This window comes from Otolemur garnettii, unplaced genomic scaffold (genome assembly GCF_000181295.1).
Source record: "Otolemur garnettii isolate 467f Iridium unplaced genomic scaffold, OtoGar3 scaffold00037, whole genome shotgun sequence".
In the NCBI taxonomy this organism is placed as follows: Eukaryota; Metazoa; Chordata; class Mammalia; order Primates; family Galagidae; genus Otolemur; species Otolemur garnettii.
Window position 1 is genome coordinate 12,610,857 of NW_003852432.1, and position 25,935 is coordinate 12,636,791.

The 25,935-nt window shown below is 35.1% G+C and overlaps 1 pseudogene; it reads left to right on the forward strand.

Annotated features, from left to right (window-relative positions):
* The first annotated feature begins 23,030 nt into the window (after positions 1–23,030).
* Positions 23,031–25,935, forward strand: part of LOC100961948 — a 41,767-nt pseudogene continuing 38,862 nt past the window's right edge.

Genomic DNA, 25,935 nt, shown 5'->3' on the forward strand with positions numbered 1-25,935 from the left:
TATACCTGTTGCTCATTTGTGTGTCTTCTCTTGGGACATGTCTATTCAGATTCTTTGCCGATTCTTTAATTGTAACCTCCCAGACTGTCTACTCAAAGTCTCTATTGGGAGACAGAGAATCATACTGAAAGATGATGTCTAGTGTGCTTGCCTCCCAGGACCCCAAAGTTCTGCCACTGTTGCCAGAATTGGTACTCTGTGTTACAGGATGGGTTTTCTAAAATTATTTTATTAGAGATTAATGCCTGTGAAAGGGATTAGAAGGAAAGAGGACTGGATAAAGGAAGAAGTTGAACTATCATGAAAACCCAACAACACTTTGGTCAACTCCTGGAATACATGGTCCACTATGTTGGAAAGGCCAAAACTTTATTTCTGCTTCTATCAGTCATTGGATGTGGACCACCTAAAAAGGGTACCCCTTGATTTGGCCTGCTAGAACCTGCCTAAACACAGCACTCATATCATCTGTGCAACAAATCCTTTATTCAGGATGTAAGCAGTGTATCTCCTTGTCCACCACAATATATTTTCTACATACCCATGTTCAGATAACTGGTCAGTTGTACTTTGATATCTCATATCTAGAACAAGGCATTGTCTTTAACATGCTGAATTCAGTTGCTTTTACCTTCTCATCCCCCCTTTATATTCTCCACCCTCCAACACAATACTTCCAGGGGGAGTTAGAGGTACAGGCTCTATGTTAAGTGATATTACCTATATTATCTTGCCGAATTCTTTTATGCAGATAAGAAAGGATGTGATAATGCTCCAGATAGATAGTAGAAGGTTGGAGCCTGAACCCAGATCATCCAAGGTCTGTCTGTGAATTCCAGACCTTAGCCCTGAACTATATTGCCTCCGTATGAAGTCATGTAAACACCACACGCATGAAAAAACAATATTTTAATTTGGAATGCTTATGCACTAACACCATACTTTTCAAACCAATCTCTCAAAAGACATGCTTTTTTTTCCTAATTTGATGCTTCATGTTTTGGCTCATCAGCAGTTATTTTTATAGTTCTTTGCCACATTAGTTTAAAGACAGAGAATGACAGTTATCACATAAGTAATGTTGGTTTATTGAAAGAAACATTGAGCATAGGAAATATTTTACTGGTACAAGATGATCTGCTTTTCCTAATACTTTAGATAAATTTGCCAGTCTAAATCATTGTACTGCCTGTATTAAAAGTTTGTAATCTTTTATATCATTTTCTTGACTGCCTATTACCAAAAGGTAGTCATCAAAATATATCATTTCTATGAGTGGAAATTCTCCCAGGTGGGTCTACTATCTCACATAAACCGTTTCTTTCAGTCAGATGTTCCCTTTATCGGGAACCATTTTCAGTTTCTGTTTCAGCCAGGGTTATCGCAAGCTAAAAATGTAAACACAAGTTGTAAAACACCTGTTGTTCTGAATTTTTTCAGAATAATTTTTTCTAAAAAGATAACAGCTATGTTTGTAAGAAGCATATCTATGCCTCAGTGGAGACTTTAGCTGCAGCTATCAAAGAATTACTCCAGCTTTTTATAATCTTTTTTTTTTTTTTTACAGTTTCTGGCTGGGGCTGGGTTTGTGGCTTTTTATAATCTGATGGCAAGACACCAAATCTGCTCCCGTTAAGACTGCAGTAGAGAAAACAGATACATATCAGCCTTTCCTCTTATTTGTCTACTCAGATGATTTAGAGAAGAGTAGCCATAGTGTCTATTTTGCAAAACAGTGCTTGTAACCTTGTAACTTGCTCATGTTTAGAGCTTTTTGACACAGCTTCTGGTAAAGGGACTCCCTCCCCACCAACACATAGACACAAACCTGCCAAATTTTGTGATTTTAACCATTCACGGAATGGTTAAATACCATTCCTTTCCACCAATGCCTCATAGTTTGAACTTGGCTCTGTTTAGCTGCTGCAAATCAGAACATCCTGAGACACTAGTTACTCACTCATGTTCTAATACACAAAATGGACTGACATACACATGCATAAAGAAGGCTTTATTCATGGTAGTTAAGAATTCATCAGCTGTCTGCCATCTGTTTCTTCATTGCTGAATACCACTAAGCAACTTATTAGCAAAGTTAACATTCTTGCTAGAAAGTTAAGATCTTTAATTAATAGGAAACACTGTATTAAACCTATATAATTTTTTCTTCATGTTGCATTTGTGATCTCAGATTTCTTTAAGGTAGCCATGCCAGCTAGAGCTGGACCGAATGTGCTGGCTGCATTTCTTTCCATAGGTCACTTTGGACCCTCACTCACTAAGGGTTTTTCTCTGTCTTTCCCTTTTCTTCACAAGATGTTCTGAATCTTGGCAGGTCACACAAATAGCTGTCCATCCTGCAAGACTAGAATTCTTTGCACCATGACCAATCCTCTTTGTGTTTGAATTGTAATGTATTCTATTACCTGCCATTGGTTTCTGAGAATCTATTAACCACCGTTCGAACAGACTAGAGCAGTTAAACAAACTATTAAAACTACAGATGCCTAGGGACTACCCCACTCACAACCATACTGAATCAGAATCTCTAAAGGTAGGCAGGGGTCTGTTTTGTACTAAGTCCTGAGGTGACCCTTGAGAATATTAAAATTTGAGAACCACTGGGTCACAGAAGGATATTTAACCTACTTCAGTCTATAATGCATTTATCAAAGGGTCCTTGACGTTAGAAGTATTCTGAAGACATCTGATCACAACGGCTCAGTCAGTAGTTGTTTTGAAGCATGCCTCTATTCCAAACCTTTAACACTGAAAGATACAGTGAAAAAGAAAAAAAGCAACACAAAGTGGCTCTAAAGCAAACTAACATCTTGGACCAGGAGAGAAATGCAAATTCAAATTGGAAAGTGTGACTGAAAGTAAATGACTTTTGGAAGTCTGAATCTGCTGCTGTCATGAGAGGTAGAGCCTCAGTTCCTGTGTTTAAGTCCTACTGCTTAAAACCCAGAACTCTGAGTTCATGAAGGAAGTTAGGGTTCAAGAGGTTTTGTGCGAATTATGGGCTTAGGGAGGCAGGAGGACAAAGAGCCATCTTGTGCCCTAGATCTAAGCCAAGAGAAGGAAAGAAAAAAAAAAAAAAAAGCCAAACCAAAAGGTAAATCTACCCAAAAACCAATAAAATAAAACAAAACAAACCCCTCCTATTCAAAATGATTCTGCAAATCCAAATTCTAAAACGCATGAAGAATCTCACACAAAAGAAGATAGCCAACATGGGCCTCAATTAACAAAAATCAACAATTAAAAAACATAAATTGACCCCAGATGAAAATAATGTAAAATGCCAATGTGAATGAGAAATGAAAGTGAACTATGGGCCTAGAAAGCTGAGATTCTCTCTCTCTCTCTCTCTCTCGCTCGCTCGCTCTCTGTGTCTCTCTCCCTCTCCTCCCCTTCCCCACTTCCACCCCAATGGCCCCATTGTGTGTTCTCCCAAATCTGCTGCAGAATTTCTACCAATATCTCCAGCATGGCTCTTTATAATAATTCTATTAAATTGCCTCATAAGAATTCAGAAATGGTAGTAAATATTTTTATCACAATATTTAAAAGAAGACATTTATCATTTTCTTAAGTAGAATAACTAAGATAAAATTAATGCTTGGAACTAAAACTTAATTCTGAAAGGAAGAACAATAAAGTCCTACTTACTTGTTGATTTAGCTATTGGCCTCATTTATTTCTCTTTTCTGAGGATGTTTGTGTTCTAAATTATATGGTGATGTATATAGCCCTAGAGTGTTTTGTCCATCACTTTTCTGCAGATATGGAATAACAATTTAAAACAAAGTTACTCTAAAATTGCCTACTGCAGTCTACATTATGCATATCGTGCTACCTTCCTTGAAAGTATAAAATATATACAAGCTTTTTGATTTCCCATGTGTTATGGTCAACTACATAAGGTGCAATCACAAATCATTTTCTATACTGCAAAGGAGGTGAGTGAGATATATACTGACTGAGGAAACATAGCCATTCGGAAGGCAGCACATGAATAGTCTACCCATAAGTGATGCCTTTTCATGTGAGAAATAATAACATCATTCCAGAAAACGGTTGTCATGACCTCTCACTTGTAGGATATCCAGGAATTATCCGCATGAAGGCATTGATGAAAAGATAGATACGGTCAATGAAATTGATTCTCACATTAAACATGATAAAGATATCTAATATGTGATAGAATATTGAACAAATATTTCAGTTACCTCATTTTTCATGCAAAAGTAACAACAAAATAATTTTTGAAAATATTAGTTAGACATCTCAGTCAGCTTCTATTTTGATCTCAAATTCTGCCCCGGTCTTCAGCTCTAGTTTCATGTGCAACACTTATATTGGATATAAATGCATGTATTGTCTATGTTGCTTAGTTGTCAAGTTTAAGAAGATTATAGGCAAACATTTTATCATATTTCATTACTGTGATTTGAGTGGAGAAGGTGGAAAATCTTGTAGATAACTAAGAATGTTGACGGGAGGATTGTGGAAAGAAATTAATAATCCTTTGCTTTTTGTTTCTTCTTTTCATTCCTTCTTCTGTCTTTGATCCCTTCCTTCTCTCTTTCCTTCTTTCCATCATTCAATATTCAAATATTTGAACTTCATTCAAAGTTTTACTCTATGCTATGTACAATAAGAATATTCCAACAAAAGGAACAAGTTGATCTTAACTGGTTTTACTTTCAAGAGAATGTACACAAAGCACTGTTTGAATAGGGGAGACGTGTGAAATTCTTCCTGAAGTGATTAAAAAAATAAGAATGTAGCAGAAAAGTTAAGGAATTACCTAAGACATAGCAGATGAGTATAAGTTTGCCGTGCCAAGAAACAGTGGGAGATTGTTCAAGAATCAAGAGGCTGGTGGTCCATGAGGATGGCAGAGACATGAGAACCATGTGTTTTTGAGTAGTTATGAGAAAGTCAGGTGTTTTCCTTAGGGATAATATTGTCACAGTTAATTTTATGTGTTAACTTTGATAGGTTTTGGTGTCCAGTTGTTTAATTAAACTCTAGACTAGATGTTGCTATAAAGGCGTTTTGTAGATGTGATTGTTTTCTACACTGTGGTGAGCCTCCTCTAATCAGTATTAGCTCTGCTGTGCACATTTCCATAGCTCATTCACTTTATTCCGTACTCTAACCTCAGTATAATTATACTCAATAGGAATGAGGTAAAGACAGAAAAAACTGAAATTTAACTAAATTAGAAATACAAAAAAGACTTGGCTAAGGCCAGTTAGTAAAGTTAAGCTGTGATTGGAAACTCATTCTGTGTGACCCCAAGGTCTCCACTTTCAACCAGTATACTGTTTCCTTAGAAAGTAAGCTATAGAGGGGTAATAAATACTTCAAAAAGGGGATGAATATAATTTGATGCCAGGGTGGATAAGTCATCGTACAAGATAGAAGATGGATTGGAGGCCAATGAGTTGTGTTTTTTTTTTTAAATCATGAGTTGTTTTTTCTTTTTTCCTTTTTTTATAAAATGAACAACTTGTATCACATGCCACCCAAAGCACAAATGGTCCCATTTGATAACCCTAAGTCATTTTTCTGCCAAATGGCTTCTCTTCAGTGTGGACACTATGCTTGTCTTTCCTGTAACCATTTGACTAAATCCATTTCACTAATGCCCTTTGATTAAAGTTAAGCCCTCTCTTCTTTACCCATTCTTTCATAACACTTGAGTGTTCAATAGTGTTGTGAAAAGTAACTCATTTTTTAGACATCAGAAGGTCTATAATGGGATGTATGTGTATATATGTGTTCAGTAGACATTAAAATGGTCTAAGGTAATGAATTCAATTCTGCTAAAACATATCAGTCACATACTTGCCTGCAAAGAAGTTATAATCTATCTATTTGATATAAGTATAACATTGTTCCTATTTCAAAAGCATTAAACCATCCAGTTACAATTAATTAAATGTCTTATCATGTTATATAAAAATGTGTTAAATAAACAGAATTGGTACATATAATAAATTTCCTCTAAAAATTTATGTTCATAAAATTATGGAGCATCTATTTTTTTCATTTTATTTCATTTAAGGATATTTATATGGGATAATTGTGTTAAATGTTTTGCTAAAACATGTTTAAAAATAATTTTAATCCAAGTAAATATAAGGAATGTTAAATCAAAGTTACAGATAGCATTCTATTAGTAAAAAGAGACCACCACATCTTCTGTAGTCAAAAATATCAGCAAAACAAGAAGTAGACATTTTAAGTAGAAGTAAAAATTCAACTCCACACTTTGCACTCCTGTTTGGTACCTCTTTTTTGTACACTTCACTAATGTGGACGGTTTTAACCCAGATTGGATTTGTAACTATAAAGTGACACTTTTGTGAAGGTTCATATTTTTTCCCTTTTGCATTACTTCCCAAACATCACCTAATTCTTGAAGTTCTCAATCTATAGCTATGTGTCCTGCTTCCTGGTTCTTCTGTCTTTCTTCTCACCTCACCTTGACTATCACTGTCAGATACATCTTCCTACTCTTCTGTGGCATGGACAAAAACAAAGCAAGAATAGAGTCAGAAGGATGTGTTTCAGAGTCCCTCATCCCTCATCACTTACTCCATGACCTTGAAGAAGCTTATTCTATGAGCCTCGGTTCCTTTGATTAGAATAATGATATCTTTTGAGACAGGGTCTGACTCTTACTCAGGCTGGTCTTGAATTCCTGAGCTCAAGCAATCCATCCCCCTCAGCCTCCCAGAGAGCTAGGATTACAGGTGTGAACCACCGCACCCAGCTAGAGTGAACCTTTTAATATTTCAGTCAGATTATGTCTCCTACCTACTCAAAATGCCCCCAAAGACTTTCCGTTACATTTAGAAAATAAATCCAAAAAAAAAAAAAGAAGAATGATATCTTTTATAATTATTAAGCCTACAGGAAATACATAATTATGAGTCTTGTATAGAGAGTAAGAGCTCAATAAATAGTCATTCCTTAGCATGTTTTGGTGGTTTCCTATTACACAAAGGATAAATTTTCCAATTACTTAGTACTTTGGTATGGAAGGGAATGAATTCTGAAATTTGGTCTTGACTTACCCTCCATTCATTTCCTTAAGACACTTTAACATGATCTCTGTGTTCAACCAAGTCCATCAATCATTTCACAATAAATCAATTTCCCTGAAAAATTTGGGGTCATTATCATATAAACATTAAAATTTTGGAGGTCTAAAAGTTATATAACTTGGGAAGACTTGGAGGGAAAGAAGGAAAGGAAGGAAGGGAGGGAAGGAAAGAAGGAGGAAGGGAGGTAAAGAGGGAGGGAGGGAAAGGAAGAAAGACTGGAAATGTGAAACAGAATGTAGGCTTCTGAAGGGGCCCATAATACACTTACTAAGCTAAATTCTTTCCATTCACTCTCAGCTCTTAAATAAGACCTCTCACCCACTGTAATGTTTCTTTTCTAAATTCTTTTAATGCTTATTATCTACACTCACTTAGTCAGCATTGCATATTGATTTTTATAGTCATTTAAGTTAATATGCATATATGCTTTTACAAATTGATTTGATTACCAATTCCCTAGGTATTGGTTTTGTACCAATCCCACTCTCTCCTAGCTCAACTTAGTGTTTTATATATGTGGATGATCAGCATTTGTTTTTTGATTCTTATTAAAGATATTTCCAAGATATGCTTTTTAGTGAAAAGATGACTCAGTTTCTACTGTGTTTTATTTAAATATGAATTGTTTCTATTATACCTTCAAAGGCCCTAAACCACCCAGTTAAAATGAAATAAAACACTTCTTATTTACCTGCTATTTCATATATGTGAAATAAACTAAAATGGTAAGTAAAATAGATGCCTTGTAAAAGTTAATGCTCATGAGGATTATGGGACATCTACCTCTCATTTTCTTTACATTTATATGGAGATGATTTTGTTAAATTTTTTACTAAACAATCAGCTCTGTGCATTTTATAGTTTCTTTTCCTTAAGAGGCCTAACTCTAAAATAGAATGTTATCCATATGAAACAGGGTGTATTTCTAAATGAAGTGTCATTAAAAGCAGCAGCAAGGAGAGCATTTATGCACCATGTCTTAAACCAACCTTCCTTCGTTTGTGCTGCTGTTGAAGTATATTTCTTAAGCCCTTGATGTGACTATATCAGCAAAATATAATAAATTAACATGAGTAATCCTCGACTTTTATTATACTGTATCTTTTCACATGAAAAGCATATAAGTAGGCATGAAATACCATGAATTTTCTACCCCTAACTGCATTATATAAAGAGCTGTCATAGGCATATGAAGTGCTTTTAATCTGAATGAACTTCATTAGCTTTGGATTTAGTTGTGCATTCAGGGTACAAGTTGAAAGGCCTACCTGTTTGCTCAGGCTTTTCTTGGAGTTTGCCTGAGCAACACGGAAACGATGTAGTGAGATGGCATAGAGGTATTTTAAGAAGTAATTATAAGAAAAAGTGCTTTTGAACACTCACAGGGATCTGTTTAACAGTCTGATTCATTTCACCTCAAACTAATCATGGGAGCGTCTCTCCAGTGAGACTTTTAGGGAGTCTCAAGGAAGAGGAACCCAAAGGAGGCAGGATGCCCTGCAGGGGGCGGGGGAGGGCAGGGGGGCGCGAGAAACTCACAACAACAGTGACAACTGCTGTTTATCAAGGGCGTGCTCTATGCCCGGAATTACTCTAACTACTGTGCAGGTCTCCTTATGGAAGCCTCACGACAAGCCTCTGAAGTGTAGATGGTTATTTTCCTCATTTTACAGACGTCAGATAAAGGCCAGAGAGGTTAAATAACTTGCCCAAGGCTACACAGTTAGGTACCAGCGGAGTTGAGATTTGAAGCCAGACAGTCTGGCTCCGGAGGTACTCTTCAGCCACTTTGGAATGCAGAGAACACAAAATAAATAAATGATAAAAAAAAAAAAAGACAAAGAAAAGTTCTACATTTAAGTTTATATTTTACAGAGGAATGGCTATTATTACCTAAAGGCAGAAAAATACAGTACTACAAATGTACTACTTAAGAATTGCTTATAAGTAAAATAAAGTGATATTAGAAGATAAAAGACATAAAAACGACTTTTTAAAAAGATAAAAGACACTATCCATGGGGAAGTCTGCTAACTCATGGTGGCCTGAATTTTCTGTTAAAGATAGAGCAATGCTAGGTTAAGTAGAGGTGTGCGCATGTGGGTGTGAAGGGAGAGGGGCACTTTCTGTCTTCAAAAGATACCCAATTTCACAATGAGTCGTTCATATAAATAAATAAATATATTACAGATCAGAATAAATTCTGGAATAAGGGAATTAAACTGTAATGGATATGAAGTAATGTACATGTTAATTACCTTGTTTTAGCCATTCCACCATGTATATGTTTATTAAATCATGTTGCAGACTATAAATATTCTACAACATACTTTTCGTCAATTAAATATAGTGACATATAAGTGTTAGGATATTGGTATCGCAGATATAAACCTATAAGACAAATGGAGCACAATCTGTGCAGGGTTAAATAAATTGGAACTTCTTGGATAAAATATTTCAGGAACAGCATGGAATAAAACCTCCAAAAAGTGCTGGATCCTGAGCAATTCAGATAGGAGTGAAGGTTATATGATGTCACGAGTGAGCAAGGTGACATAAAAACCATCATCAGTGATAATAAATACACTGAGATCAAGATGGAATGAAACGTCTGTGCAATGGGAAAGCGGGGGTGGGGACAATATTTTTTAATAAGCTAGAAAGTGTGTGCATACTTCCATACTTGACCTAAAACAATAAAGTAAATTTTATATATTTAAAATGGTGCAAGAGAGACACAAAACATTAAGAATTTCACTAATGCTGGTATTCAGGAAGGTGATCAAGAGGAGGAGGAGGAGAAAATATTTTAGATGTGTAAGTATTAGAATGTAGGTAATGATGACAAGAGAAGGAGGAATGACAGACAGAAGTAAGTGTAGAATCAAGGTCAAAGTCAGAGCTGAAGGGACAGCCCAGGTGACAGCCAGCACACTCCATGCAGTTTGGTATAGATGACTGGAAGGGCACTACTCTGGACTGGGAGAGCTGGAATAGGGCAAAGGGAATACGTAAAAAGTATAGAGATAGGTAAATGCCTGGCTGTGAAGGCACTGGAATGCCTTGGCAAGACATCGGGTCTTTAACTGAAACCTGTAAGACTCCACTGTGGTTTCCCACAAGGGGCTACTCACTCAGAGAAGTACTATTGGAACTGCTATTAGGACATTTACATTCTTCAAATTTTTTGTGTGATAAAAGAGTTAGTATTATGTAATAGCCACTGGCACAAAGTAAGTGGTAGAAAAGTATTAGCTATTATCATTATCAGTTTTAATAGTAAGAGGGTTAGTTTTCTGGGGCTGGGTTGTTTGGGTAGATCTAATGTTGCTCTTTAACACTGACCTCCTAGGCTTGTGGATGTGGTGGTAACGGCATGTCTGTGCAGCCAACTGAAAACCACCGAGCTACTATAGCAACTTCCATCAGTGAGCTGACCACCTTTGCAATACAGAAATCAGTGGGCATGTTTTTAACAGGTGAGCATTTGCAAATATGAATACTACTTTAATTAGGAAAAACAACATGATGAGGAGCACTGTGATCCACAATAAAAGCCAATCCTGCTGCCTTTAAGCCAGTGGGTGTTATCCTTGCATAAGAACCATAGGATCATGCCCTTAATTAGCTAATTATTTAGAAATTAGAAAGGAATCACTTAACAAGGAACACACACCCCATGATACAAATGACATGAGTGGTGAGTAAATTTATTTTCAAGAATTAATAAAGAGTGTCAATGAACGACATATGGTCTTCAAGTGTAATTAAAAACAAATTACAGGGCAGAGAAACATCGAACATGCTAGTAAATTAATATCCTTAATTAAAACAAAAAACCCCAAATCTTTAATAGAAAACATATGTATTTTCTGTATGAAATATGGAAATGATTTTCCTTTTTCAGACTCCATGTTTATTTTAAAAAATCAAAGACTGCAGAAATATATGAAGAATAATATTTCACTGAGCAAAAGATACTGAATGACAACAACAAACAATCTCCCTCCTCATTTGTTTTGGCAGTTTTTCCTTCTGCTAATTAAAAATGGTATATTTGAACAAGTGAAAAATAATCTACCATAAACAGTGATCTTTTCATTTTTTTGTAGTTTTTGGTACAATAATAAATATGACATTCCAGATGTATAACAGGAAACAGAATCACTTCAATTTATTAAGCACTCTGCCATTTTCCTTCCAAAGGAAAAAATTCCCAGACCTGGTAGGGTATGTTCTCACATATTAAAACAGTCATAGATTATGCTCTGTGAAGCTGATGGTAAGCTCAGTGAACAATGATATGCAACAAACTTGACTCTGTTAAAGAGTTAAGTGGGAATATAACCAAATAATAGGTACAACCCAAACACAACAGATTACAATGTCTACTATGATTTCTAAATGAATTTATTTGAACCTCATTTTAATAATTATGAAATCATCAGTGCCTTCATGTACCTATCTGTTGATTACTTAGCTAGCCACTTATTTCGTAATTTTTTTAAAACTTTTATTTCAGAATATTACAGGGGTACACACGTTTTGGTTACATAATTTGCTTTTGTACATTTTAAAGCAAAGTTATAAGTGTGCCCTTTGCCCAGAATGTGTGCATTGCACCAATTATGTGTGGATTTACCCAACCCCCCATGTACTTGATTTCCTTTGAATTTTAATTACATATGTGCACGTAGGTGTTGATAGACTAGTTCCAATTTAGTATTGAACACGTGCAATGATTGTTTTTCCATTCTCGTGATATTTCTCTTAGGAGAATAGTCTTCAGTTCCATTCAGGTTGTTACAAAAAATACTAGGCCACCATTATATTTTTAGCTGAGAAGTAATCCATGGTATACATATATCACATTTTATTAATCCACTCATGAATTGATGGGCACTTGGATTATTTCCACATCCACTTGTTAGTGGTAATTGTGCTGCTATAAATATTTAAGTGCAAGTCTCTTTCTGATAAAACGCCTTTTTCTCCCTTTGGGTAAACATCTAGTAGTGGGATTCCTGGATCAAATGCTGGCACGGAGGTAGAGGGAAAGAACACTTACACATGGTTGGTGGGACTGCAAACCAGTTCGACCTGTATGGAAATTAGTATGGAGCTATTTCATAATCTTCATCCTTACACTTTCCATGCCCCCCAAACCTGCAAGTATACAAAAAGAGAAGAAATACATAAAAATAACAAAAATTGATGGAATGCGTAGGAAAAATCAAAGTGAATGATATACGATAAAGCAAAGTATAAAATTAATACACAAATATTGAATATAATTTCTCATATACTGTATTAAACATTGGCTGAAAATTTGCCTCTGGGACTCCTGGGAATCAACCCAAAGAAAAATGGATAATTTTCTAAACACAAAATTCAAAAACTGAAAACGGCATGATACATCATTGAAATCTGAATGAAATTTCTGTCCTAAGTTTTCATGTACAGACTATAGTGAAGAATGATTCAAGGTAGAAAAGTAACCAATGCTACCAACATCCTTGTAACAAGCCTAAAGGCAGGTTCTCTATAACTTTTTAAAAATATTTCAATACAATTTGCTATTATAAGCCCACATACCAACAATAATCTGGTTTAGTTTTCCATGCCTGGGTTATTACAATAACATTAGTTTTCCATGCCTGGATTATTACAATAACATCATTTGGATTATGGAAGGGCTAAAAAGATTTTAAATTGTGGCTCTTAAAAATATGGAACTAGAACATATTCTTCTTAGCAACGTTTCTCAAGAATGGAAGGAACAGTATCCATGTACTCAGCCCTACTATGAAACCAATATATAGGTACCCACACTTCCACATGAAAGCTATAACCCAACTACAACCCAAGATGAAGGGGAAAGAGGAGGGGGCGGGGAGAAGGAGAGAGGATGGGTCGAGGGAGGGTAATTGGTGGGACCACACCTACAGTGCATTTTACAAAGGTACATGTTAAATCTAGTAAGTGTAGAATATAAATATCTTAACACATAACTAAGAAAATGTAGTGAAGTCTATGTTAACCAGTTTCATTAAAATATTTCAAATTGTATATAAAACCAGCACATTGGATCCCATAATTGCATTAATGTACACAGCTACAATTTAAGAAGGGAAGAAAAAAAGAAAGAAAGAAAGAAAGGAAGGAAGGGAAGGGAAGGGAAGGGAAGGGAAGGGAAGAAAGAAAAAGAAAAAGAAAGAAAGAAAAAATGTGATCTCCAGACCAGCAGCATCAACATGACTTAGGAACTTATTAGAAATGCAAATATTTCAAACATTCTGAATCAGAAACTCTGGAGGCTGCAGCCCAGCAAACTCTAATACTTCCAGGTGCTTCTGATACATACTTAAATTCGAGAATATTACTTTCAACAATATTCTGTCTATATTATTTCTTATAATTCATCTTTATATGTATTTGGAAACAGAACTAGACTCTTTGGCAAATAAAATCTTATTATCTGGTTATAGACCCACCTGAGGTTTTGGTTTCTTTCCTCTATTTTTTCAGCTGGTATCTTTCTAGCACTTTCCCTTTCAACATAAGCTTCCACCTTGATCAGCTACTAAAAAAAGAATAAAAAATGAGGCAAGCTACAACTGGTAATTAGATCACCTCTACCACTAATAATAAACAAAGCACGTGTCCTACTGGGGTTTACCATAAAGTAGGAAGGCAGAATTTGTTAAGTGACTTGAGGAAATATATAATTCCCATGTCATTTCTGGTCTCTTATCATGAATAATCAATAGTAATATGTGTATAGAATGATTCTACATTGTACGTAAGCCAACGTGCTGTTCCCAGGTAAAACTGATGTAATCATAAGCAAGAGTTATTTGGTTCAGGAAAATAATTGGGATAATCTTTTAACCAAATATCTCATTAACTTTTATCAATCTTTGGTTATCACTTTCTTTCTGACATGCATATACGTACATCTATATACTTATGTATGTATTTATGTATCTATGTGTCTGTGTGTGTCTCTCTCTATATGTATGTATGTATTTTACTCTACAAAAATTATAATCATTTTGCTTTCTCTTGTGAAAATCTGTATAACAAGATTCATATTCAATATTTGGGATTTGGATCACGTGATCTAACAGCCTTATTTTATAGATGTGCAAACTGAAGTCTCTGTTTAGATGACTCAAAATTATTAAGAAGATTTTATATCTCGTTATGTTTCTACCATTTGCTAAATTGTAAATTGTTAGTGCCCACAACAGGGGAAAATAAAGATCAAATTTTCAAAAATTGAAAATTCTGTGTTAATTAGGCCATTGGAAATGCAAGCCTTCTGTAGATCATTTTTATTTTCTTTAAAAGGTTTATCTGTCTAGGAGATGGAAAAAAATACATTTCTATATCCTATCACCAAATTTCAATGGCAAAGATGAGGAAAAATTTGCCTTTACAGATAATACATTTTTTATATCAGATGACGTTTAAATACCATTAAAATTCCCATTGTAGAAATAATTCACCAATACTTATTTACAAAGCTTTTAGATAAGCATTAATATGTAGATGTTAATCAATTAAATTGCTCATCGGATAAAAGATGTATGTTTAGTTGAAATGCAAATAAGAACATGTTTATATGAGAAACTTTTAACAGACAAGTTGATAAAAGTAGAGTTTGCTGCCAATAGAAACTCACTTAGGAACATTCTAGGAATTTTATTCCACACAAAATTAAAATGACCTAAACAAGAAAATTGTAAATATATCAAAGAGAACACTGAGCAAAGATTAATTATCAAAAACCAAAGGAAAATATTCAAGAAAAGAACGACTAGGAGATAAGAATAATTTTTATATTTTTAAATATTATAAAAAAGGTAGGAGAGGAATTTTATGGGACTCAAAAAGCATGCTTCTTTTTAGCATTGAACTAGCAGTCCAAGACCATGTTTTAAAACAAGAAAAATAAATTATAGCTAAATTTTAAAAGAAACAAATATAAACACAATTACCAGCACTCTGCGAGGCCAACTCAGGTGGATCACCAAAGCTCATGAGTTTAAGACCAGCCTGAGCTACAGCAAGACCCCACCTCTGAAAATAGTTGGGCATTTTGGCAGGTGACTATAATCCCAGCTACTTGGGAGATGGAGGCAAGAGAATCCCTTGAGCCCAGGAGTCTGAGGTTGCTGTGAGCCACGGCACTATACCAGGGGAGACAAAGTGAGACTATGTGTCAAAAAAAAGAAAAAAAAAAGGAAATTAGATTTTGACCCCCAAACCAAATACTAAAAACATTTCTTGATAGATTAAAGTGTCTATGAATGGGTGGCATCTGTGCCTCAAAGGAGTAGGGTGCCGGCCCCATATACTGGAGGTGGTTCAAACCCGGCCCCGGCCCCGGCCAAAAACTGCACATAAAAAATAAAATAAAAAGAGTTAAATATTTATTTAAAAAATAAATAAATAAAGTGTCTATGAACTATAGTTAGCAGGCCTGATAGGTGCTTTTGTAAATAAATTTTTTAATGAGATAAAGCTATACCTATTTTTTACATAAACAATTTAAAGAAATTCCCACTGCCTTAAAGCTACATGTGTTTAACCAGTCTTGTGCTAAAAGGAACCAGGTCCGAATCATTCAGCTGTTTATGTACTACCATTGAAGAATTGAGTATTTGAGAGACTATATGGCTTGCAAAGACAAACATGTATTACATACTGTAACAGCATTCCTAGGTATGTACACCCGGTATATATGCATGAAGAAATATTGTGAGATTGTTGAGAGCAATATCATCTGTTAATAGCAAGATTTTCTCCTTGGAGGAAAAGCCATAGTCAGGAGAACATGAAAACTGGGATATATTCATAGCAGACTGTTATACAGTGGGCGTTCTGTACAGTGCCATATACCCAGCAGTGGAAGCTCTGGGGTCATCTACCATCAGCGTCACACATTTATACATTTTAAAAATATAAAAATCATTCTTATCTCATGGGTGGTTTGATTTGGTCCATAGGTCATATGTGGCTGGCTGACCATAGATTGCTCAGCCCTGCTCCATGACATCAACAATGTACAATTGTACAGCACACCATTAGTTTATAACTCAAAAGCAAACAAATCTAAAAAAAATCTATTTTTGTAATAAAACAATTTTTTAAAAAATTAGAAAGATAAACACAAAACTCCTCATAGTGATTCCTTCTAGGGGGGAAAGGGAGATGAGAATGCCTCAGTTGATGAAACCCTATCAATAATATTCTAGCACTTAAATTGGGCAATGGAATCATGGATATTTTTCTTATTATTCTTCATAACTTATACATAAGTTTCACACATTATTTTTACATCTCAAATTTAATATCATTAAAAAACTCGCTGTATCCCTAAATGATTTAATTTTGTAAAATTGATTTTATTCTTAAGAGCCGTGTCACTGGCTCTCCATTATGCTTCTCCCCACGAAAGGAGCAGTCAGGGAGACTTTCAGGGGGAAATACACAAATAAATTAATTGAGACAGACGTGCAGAGGTAATTATGAATCCCTTTCACATATATAAATATTGCATCTCTACATATGGCCATAAAACGTTTAAAATTTGAAATACTGGATAAAGTCATCTATTTCCTGAAGTTTAAAACAGTTCATAAGATTATGTTTATATGACTCAAAGACAAAGGCTCAAAGGCTATATTGTACAGCAGGAATAGTTATAACGTCTGTCAACCGTATGTATATATTTTCTAAATATACACATTACGCAAAGAAATTATAAAACCTCAAAACTATAGCTCACCTAAAATAAATATGGCATTGTATACAGGGTGTTGGCTTGGTGCTAAGTAATTACGGGAAATAACATGAATGTGATCCTTAAGTTATACAGGCTTATATCAGGTTTCTGCAAAAATCATATAAAATTCCTCTTTCTAAGGGTCTGCAGGGGAAACACAGAATATTAATTTTCATGGTGTTCCATTCCAGTATTTCTGTAAGAATTATATGTCTGGATAAGGCAGTTACTACATACTAGCACTAATATAGTTGAAAACATTCCATGAATTGAATAAGAATATTTCCATCCAACAAGTTCCAAATAACAGGTCACCTCAAGTGAATGGAGAAAGGTATAATTATGGGTACATTTAATACCTGTAATGAATTCAACTTTGAAAGATTTCCATTGTTTATATGTCATATACTAGTTATAAATAAATTTTTAAAAGGTATAGCATAAAGAGAGCATTAAAACTTCAAAGATGTTTTATAATACATATATATACACACACACTGTATTCGTTATATGGCAATGACATACTGTATTATTCAGTTGTATGCAATCTTGACTGCCAAGCAAAATATATTTGCCCAATCTAAAATTATGGATTTTTATTTTCTTTTCTGTTCAAATTATTTGGATTAAAGCTAGCATTCATAACTATCAAAGCCTGATGGATGATCAGATAAAGACTTAGAAAAAACACTCACATAATATAAGTTAAAAATATGAGTTAATGGAGAAAAAAAAATCACCACTCTATAATAAATGGAGGTGATAAAAAGACTGCCCATTAAGATTTCATGGAAAAAGTGAAGTAATACTACTTTATGTTTTTCAGATAAACTGAACATATTTCATGAGCAATGTTTTAACTTTCAAAAAAAGGTAAAAATAAACTTTGAGGCAGTATCATAGATCCCCAAAGTCAAATTTTTAGGAGTTTATATGCCAATGATATTTAAGAGTTGGAATGAAAAGCATTGTTGCTGTCTCTCAAGTCACAATAACAACCTACGTAATAGACCTTGAATTTTCAACAATTTTAATGGATTTGCTCATTATCAATAATGTTGGTCATTGCCAAGAATATTAAAATAAGTATACTTTTTAATTTACTTATTCTTCCACTCACTAAAAAATATTTTTGAAATTGTACACTAAATAGTTGGACTGTATTAAGGTGAAAAGTTAAATCATACAAACCTAAGAATCACATTATCTGTTTAAATAATATATTCTTAAAACTTAATTGGCTTCTGTTGTAGTATTAAACACAAAACTAAGAGTTCTACTATAAATACTTTAATATTAAAATATTGTTTCACTTCCTTAAGTGACAGTTTTGTTTTTTTTTTTTCTCCACCTTTCCCAAACTTGATTACCAGAATGGCACCTTTTAAAAAATAATCCATGCTTTGGGCAGCACCTGTGGCTCAAAGGAGTAGGGCACCAGCCCCATATGCTGGAGGCGGCAGGTTCAAACCCAGCCCAGGCCAAAAACTGCAAAATAATAATAATAATAATAATTCATGGTTTGACTAATTTATTTTGTTTTCTTTTATGGATATACTTTTTAGTAAATATTTCTAAGTATATTAATATACAATATTCTATTTAGAAAATTAATACTCAATAAAGTCAGTAAGTAGAGAAGTCTATAGCTAGTATTAAATATCACTCAGATTTCCACCACATAATTGATCTCTGCTAATATTTTGGAATTTCACCTTCAGACAGGTTTAGGTACAGGTATGGGTCTAGGTATCAATCTTGGCCAATGGATAAAAAGGTGTAAGTAGGACGGAAGTAAAGGATACTCTTACGTGCCTAAGAAAACATGACCAATTGTTGAAAAAAAGCATCTAAGAAAGCATAGATGCTGAAGAAAAATACACTGGAATATGGAGCTCCAGGTCACGGTGATTACTACTATTTCCTAGCACCTTACTTCTCCACAGATTGGTGTCATCAGAATCTTCATTTTAACAATATTCTACCAATTCGGATAGACAAGAACCATTGTAGTCTTTTTTTTTTTTTTTTTTTTTGAGACAGAGCCTCAAGCTGTCCCCCTGGGTAGAGTGCTGTGGCTTCATAGCTCACAGCAACCTCCAACTCCTGGGCTCAAGCGAGTCTCCTGCCTCCGCCTCCCAAGTAGCTGGGATCACAGGCGCCCGCCACAACGCCCAGCTAGTTTATTGTTGCAGCCCTCGTTGTTTGGCGGGCCCGGGCTGGATTCCACCTTAGGTGTACGTGGCTGGCGCCTTAGCCACCTGAGCCACAGGCGCCGAGCTGACTAGAACCGTTCTAAATGCCTTGTGAGTCTCATATAGAAGGTAGAGGTGGCGAATCAGTCCAAATTACTGGTTAGGCACAATGGGCACAGCGCCTAGAGACCATGGAACTTTAAAGGGCCATCAAATTGGACTGATTTCTTTTAAAATCAGAATCAAAAACTAACTTTCGTATGGAAGAAAATATTTTTAATGGATGATCTACTATATTTCATTTCATATTAGTAAAACTCTAAAATATTATTATTTATATGATCTTTATGGAGGAAGGGACCCAAGAAGGCAAAAGTTCCCAGGCTTGCGATGTATAACAAAATATTCCCCAAATGAAAGAAATCTTGGACAGTTGTTTCAATGGAATTTCCTTCTTTGTATTTGTCATTAACTGTTAGATGCATTTTTCAGAAAGAAATTATAGACCCCCAGAAAAGATCTTAATAAAAATCGGTCATTTCTATACAGTCAACGTACCACCAACATTCAGAAATATTCATTTCAGAAAGAAACCTACTGTATTTATTTTGGATGTTCTGTTTTTAAATTAGCACCATCTCACTGATATCCATTTTCCCATGACAGTAAAAATCTCTCTAAACATATTTTAATGACAGAATGCAAGTCCATCTTGTAAAATGAATACTTTCAGTGAATTTGAACATTTAGTTTCATCTTATTGCTATTATAAATGACCCTGTGATAAATAAATATCTTTGTTACAGAGCCACAATTACTCCCTTCAGAGAAATTCTTAAGGTGAAATTATTGGTTCATTGAGTATATGATTTTTAAGCTTGTTTAGTTGTTACTAAGTTTCAGTTTTGATAGCTCTAAACTTATAGAAAAGCTGCAAGGATTATACAAAGAGGTCCTCAATTCTCCTTACCTACCTAGAGCCACCAGTCTGGCCCTGTGCCCCGTTGGCTTTGGGTTCTGCCATCTCTGTCTCACTCCTTTACTCTGTCTCTGGGTCCCCCTCCCTCATCTTTGTCTCTTTCTCTCCGTCTCCTCTTTATCTCTATCCCTTTCTTTAGCAGAACTGTTGGAGCGTAAGTTAACAAAACTCTGTGACTTTACCACTAAATATAACCCCTTAATTTGCCTTTCCTAAGAGCAGGAGGATGCACTGTTATGTGACCAGGATACCATGAGCAAACTCAGGGAAGTAACACTGGCACACTACTAGGATCTATTGCACGGTCTATATTTGAATGTAACCAACTCCAGCAGCAAGGTTTTTTATAGCCCCCCGCTCTCATTTCCTACCTTCTCACTCCAGAATCCAGTACCGGGATATGTTGGGTTTGTTGCTCAGGTACCCTTACTCTTGAACAGTTGCTCATCTTCATTCTTGTTCTTGACATTGTGCTAGGTTATTGATGTTTATTACCAAAAAGCTCTTTAAATTATAGTGTCTCTACTGAGAGAAACAACATATAAAAAGGTCCATGTCTTCATATCTTTCTAACACTGAATATTAATATTCCTTTTCAACTTTCTAATATAATAACCATAATATAGATTTTGTTTTTCTTTAAATATTCATTTCTTAGATTACATGTGAAACTCAATATTTTTCATGTATATATAACCAATTTTCTTCCTTTTTTCTCATTAATTGCTTGCTCACATCTTTTTCTTATTCTTTTATCAGGGCGTTTGTTTTATTTGTCTTTTTGATTGATTTATAAATATTCTTTATTTTTCATCTAATAAATATGCTAACCTTTTACCAACAAATATTTTTTCTAGGCCATTTATGGTGATTGATATAAAGAAGATTATCATTTTTATGTAGAAATATATTACTGTCTTTCTTTTTGAGATTTTTACCTCTGGAATTGGGGTTGGTAAAACCTTCTCTATCCAATATTATTATAATATCCTTCTAAATTTTCATCTAATTATTTTATGACTCATTTAACATTTACTTTTGAGCATTATAAAATATATTTTTGTATTAAACAGTATTTTAAAAACTTAACCAACTAGTCTATTTTCCCATTGCTTTGGAATGTCATTATATTAATTATATTATACTAACTACTGATGGAATTAAATTTGTATCCAAATTCAATACTTTAGAAGAAACAGGAATAATATAATTTTAAGCTGGAAGAAACCTTAGAAATCATAGCATAAAATTCATTCCTGAAGTTAAAACATATATTTATGTGACAATCCAGAACAGAAAATAATTTTCCTTTTTGGAAAGTAAATTAAGATTATTCTTATTTTGTTTTACTTAAGCTGGGACCTCACACTTAAAAAAATAGTACAATATATAAACAAGTAGAGAATATTTTTAATAGTTAAAAGTGGTAGAGATAATTTGAATTGCTCTTTTACATTTCAAATGGATCTTAGAGAAATTAGCTTGTTTATTCATAAATTTATTTTTGTCTCCAATTCCTGCCTTAATAATTTGCTACTAAAGAGGAGAAATGTCTCTAGCATCGCTTAGGAAGATAACTAACAGATTTAGACTTACAGCCTATTACCCGTGTACCCTCTATCTTACCTAAGATGGCACACTCATTGCCAAACATACAGTTTTATAAATTAAATGATTTTTAGTATAAAGCTATTTAATGAAACTAGCAAATTTAGACTTGTTTAAACATCAGTAAAATATTAAGTACCCTATAGTCTGTGCCAAGCAGTTTTTGAAAGCACATGAAATTAATTGTTAAAAAGAGAATTTATCAACTTAAAGTACTTCACCATCAATGTTATCATTTAATGCATCTTTTGGCAATTATTAAACCCTAGGGAACAGCATGAATATCCTTATCAAGTCTGGAAGGACACTAATGGGGAGGAGAATAGACTGACGCTTGCATTTACATGTGGGCATAAGCCCAGAGAAAAGTGAAGGGGAAAAAACCCATAAAAACGCCCTCAGGCTCCATGCCCAGGGCGGATATATTAGGCAGCACCAGAATTTCCAATAGCACCATTTCCTTCATTAATCTGGCGTTTTATTCTTTTTCTTCTTCTTGTATTTTTGGATGCTTTTCAAGGTTTAAGACAGCTGGATTTTTTAAAAATAAATCTACATGCACTTTTTACTTCTTTGATTATTACTCAAACTCATGATTGATAAGAAAGTTACATTAAGACCTTCATGTGGTCAAAACTGCGGAAATGTTTGAGTTGGTTAAATTGGTAAATTATTAATGAAATAATAGAGGAAATAATAGTGTGGTGCCTGTGGCTCAAAGGAGTAGGGTATGCCACATATGCCAGAGGTGGTGGGTTCAAACTCAGCCCTGGCCAAAAAAAAAAAAAAAAGAAATAGAGGAAATAATTATGGAGTATTCATTATTGCCAGGCATCGTAGTAAGCATTTTGCAACTATTATTTTATTGAATCTTTGAGTATTTTCTAGTTTTGTCTCCCTTTTATAGAGGAAGATATTGATGAAAGATAAAGTTCAATAACCATCTTAGTTTTAAAATTTGGTGGGAAACTGCCTGAAACATCTATGTCCTTAACTTTGGAAATGTAGCTATTAAATATAATTTTCTTTTTTATGTGTCAATATCGTTAATGCCTCAATTGTTTAACATTAACGACAATTGTGCTACAAGTGTCAGCATTAAATTTGAAAATTTATTGATTTCATTTTTGTTTTGCGTTTCAGCTTTGATTGCTTGTGACTATCTAGTAGAAATCTCAGCTTAAAATTTGATTGAATTCAAAAGAAAAAACTTTTTAGATACTTGCGGAATCTGAATAATCTATTTCCAGTTCTTCTAGGTGAGTCAAATGTTGAGTGAGGGCAGGAGGATTGCCCAGAGCCGAGGGTGGAGGGGATAAGTAGCCGTCCCAATGCACTGGGACGGGTGTAAATTGAAGACACGAGAAGGTCTTTATGTAAATGTTCGCGATGAAAAGGTTTGTGCCAAAGGACACTTTCTTCTAATTCTATTTCTGCCATTAATCACATCCACACTATCACCTCCTAACAAGCAATATTCGACAGTGTTCCTTCAGAAGTCTGGGAGCTTTTCCTAGAACCATAAGGTAGGGCCATGGGCTGATTGTTTAAGCAAAAATGCGTGATTATGAGTGTTTGAAATAGCCACTGCCACTAAGTCAAACAGCCAAAGTGCTCGGGTTTCCCAGGTGAAATTAATATCTGACCCAACGTTTTATTTTATTTACACATGACATAAGTGACATTGCTGAGTGGTCCTGCAGAAGCAATGGCAAGGTTATTTTGTTTTACTGGTAAAACCAAAAAGTTTGCTCATCCTATCTCCCAATGAGCTCCTTTTATCTTTAAGGCTCTACACGTCAGGGCTAAAAGGTAAATGATACGGGGATAGAAGAAGAAAAAATAGAAAAAAACTATCATGAGCTCAGCACCTGCGTAGACGAGGCCTAGGACCTGTGACAGATAAATGCTTACTCCCACCGGCAAAGGAGGTGGTGTTTTCTCCATTATAGAGTGAAGAAAATAAACCTCACGATGAGGTTAAATAATCTATAAACTTACACTGCTGGTAAGTAATGTAAATTCATGTCTTTTTGTATTCGAAGTTTATATACACTTACATTTTCTTTAGTGGCGTGTGTTAAGCAATTCATCACATAGCAAAATCCAATAAAAAAGGGTCATGGGCAAAACAAAAACATTTTGGTCACTATGGGATAAATAAAAAGGAGAGAAGGGGAGATTGTAATGGGGTTAGTGTTGCATGTTGGAAGGAAAAATGAAAAATAGTCAAAGAAATGAAAATTGTGAAATTGAGTTGTCTCAGCAACTTTGTCTGTGGCTTAGCACAAGTGAGCGTTTTGGCATGAGCTCAGTGAGAGTTGACTGAAGAGAATAGATGTGAAAGGAGCCATAGCATCAAGCCTGTCCCGTAGATGGTGCTTCAGTTTTACCTTGCTCTGGGAAGCTCTTTCTCTGATTCCAGTGCCGGTTTGTGCTGCTGGGTCTGCTTCTATAGTGCTTCCCCCTTCTCCATTCATTTTTCTAGAAGGCAGTATTACATAGAGGAAATAACACAGACCCGGATCACAGAAACCAAGTCTGGCTCTGTCACTTACTGTGTGGTACTGTCTGTGTACTCTTTTGCCTGGCTTTGGGCAAGTCACCTGAGCTCTCCGATCTCAGACATGTTTTCTCATGTTATCTTCATAACCCAAACCTCCAGCTGTAAAGCCATGTCCATACACTGCCCCTCCTTGGCTTCTAGAGCACTGGTACTCAGTCTGACATGCGTCAGATACAACTAAGGAATGTTAAAAATACGTCTGTCTATTCCACACTCGGGATCTACTGGATAATTCAAAGCTGCTGGACCAACTTCTTCTAATAGAAATATCAGTATTAGCTGTGTATGTAATTTATGATCACTAGCCGCCACAGTGTGCAGCGAAAGAAACAGGTGAAATTAATTTTAATAATAGATTTTATTTAACCAAGTATATGTAAAATATTACCTTTCAATATACAAAAGTTTGGGGGGAATGTTTACTTCTTTTGTATTCATTTTTTTAAATCTGTCTTAATTCAGGATAGCCATTTCTCAAGTATTCAGTGGTCACAGGTAGCCAGTGATTCCCATGGCTAGGATGTAATCAATGGTCAGTGCATCCTAGATCTTTATCTTGTTCTGGTATTATGTTATGGAAGGGATCACTCCTTTGACCTAGTAGAGGAGGGGCGACATTTGTCATCCCAAATATCTCTCTCCTTTCAACTCTTCTTGAAAAAGATGTTATGGATCTCTCTCTCTCTCTCTCTCTTTTTTTTTTTTTTTGGAGAGATAGAGTCTCACTTTATCACCTTCGGTAGAGTTACAGCTCTTGGGCTTAGGTGATTCTCTTGCCTCAGCCTCCTGAATAGCTGGGACTACAGGTGCCCGCCACAACCCCCAGCTATTTTTTTGTTACCATTTTGCTAGGGCCAGGTTTGAACCTGCCACCCTCAGTATATGGGGCCAGTGCCCCATATACTGGGGCCATATACCCTCAGTATATGGGGCCAGTGCCCTACCCACTGAGCCATAGGTGCCACCTGGATCTCTCTCTTTTTTAAAAAAAGTTGCTCTAATTTTTTCTGGAATGTCCGAGCACACCAATGAATCCCAGTTTGGTTCATACATGCTGTATATTTGCTGTGGATACATTATACAAATAAACAAATCCCCAGGACACCACAAAATAGGATATATTATTAACTTAAATCTATGTATTTTCCTATGTTCTTTTTTTGCCCCAAGTCCACTTTCTTTCCAAATTATCTTGTTGCAGTAATAAATAATTGAGTTCAACTGGGGTTTTTTTGGTTTTTTTTTTTTTTAGTGTTTGGCCAGGGCTGGCTTTGAACCTGCCACCTCCAGCATATAGGGCCAGTGCCCTACTCCTTTGAGCCACAGTGCCACCCCAAGTTCAACTGTTTTTGAATTAAACTATTGATAATCCAAAGATTCTAGTCCTGATGGACATCTAGAAAAGGCGTCCATCAACATTTTGTGTTCTGTAGAGTAAGAAGACTATATAACATTTTACCAACTTGATTACCAAGGGCGTTTACACAGAGCTCCCTCGGGACTGTAAGGTTTGAATCTTTCTGTTGTGCAATTATCCTTACCCAGTCAGTGCGCGAAATAAACCAGTCTCTTCCCGGTTCTAAGTTCAAATTAAAAAAAAAAGTTATGAACGATAAATATGGCATATGACTGAACATGGTTTGCTGCTGAATTGTTCAAAATTATATTCA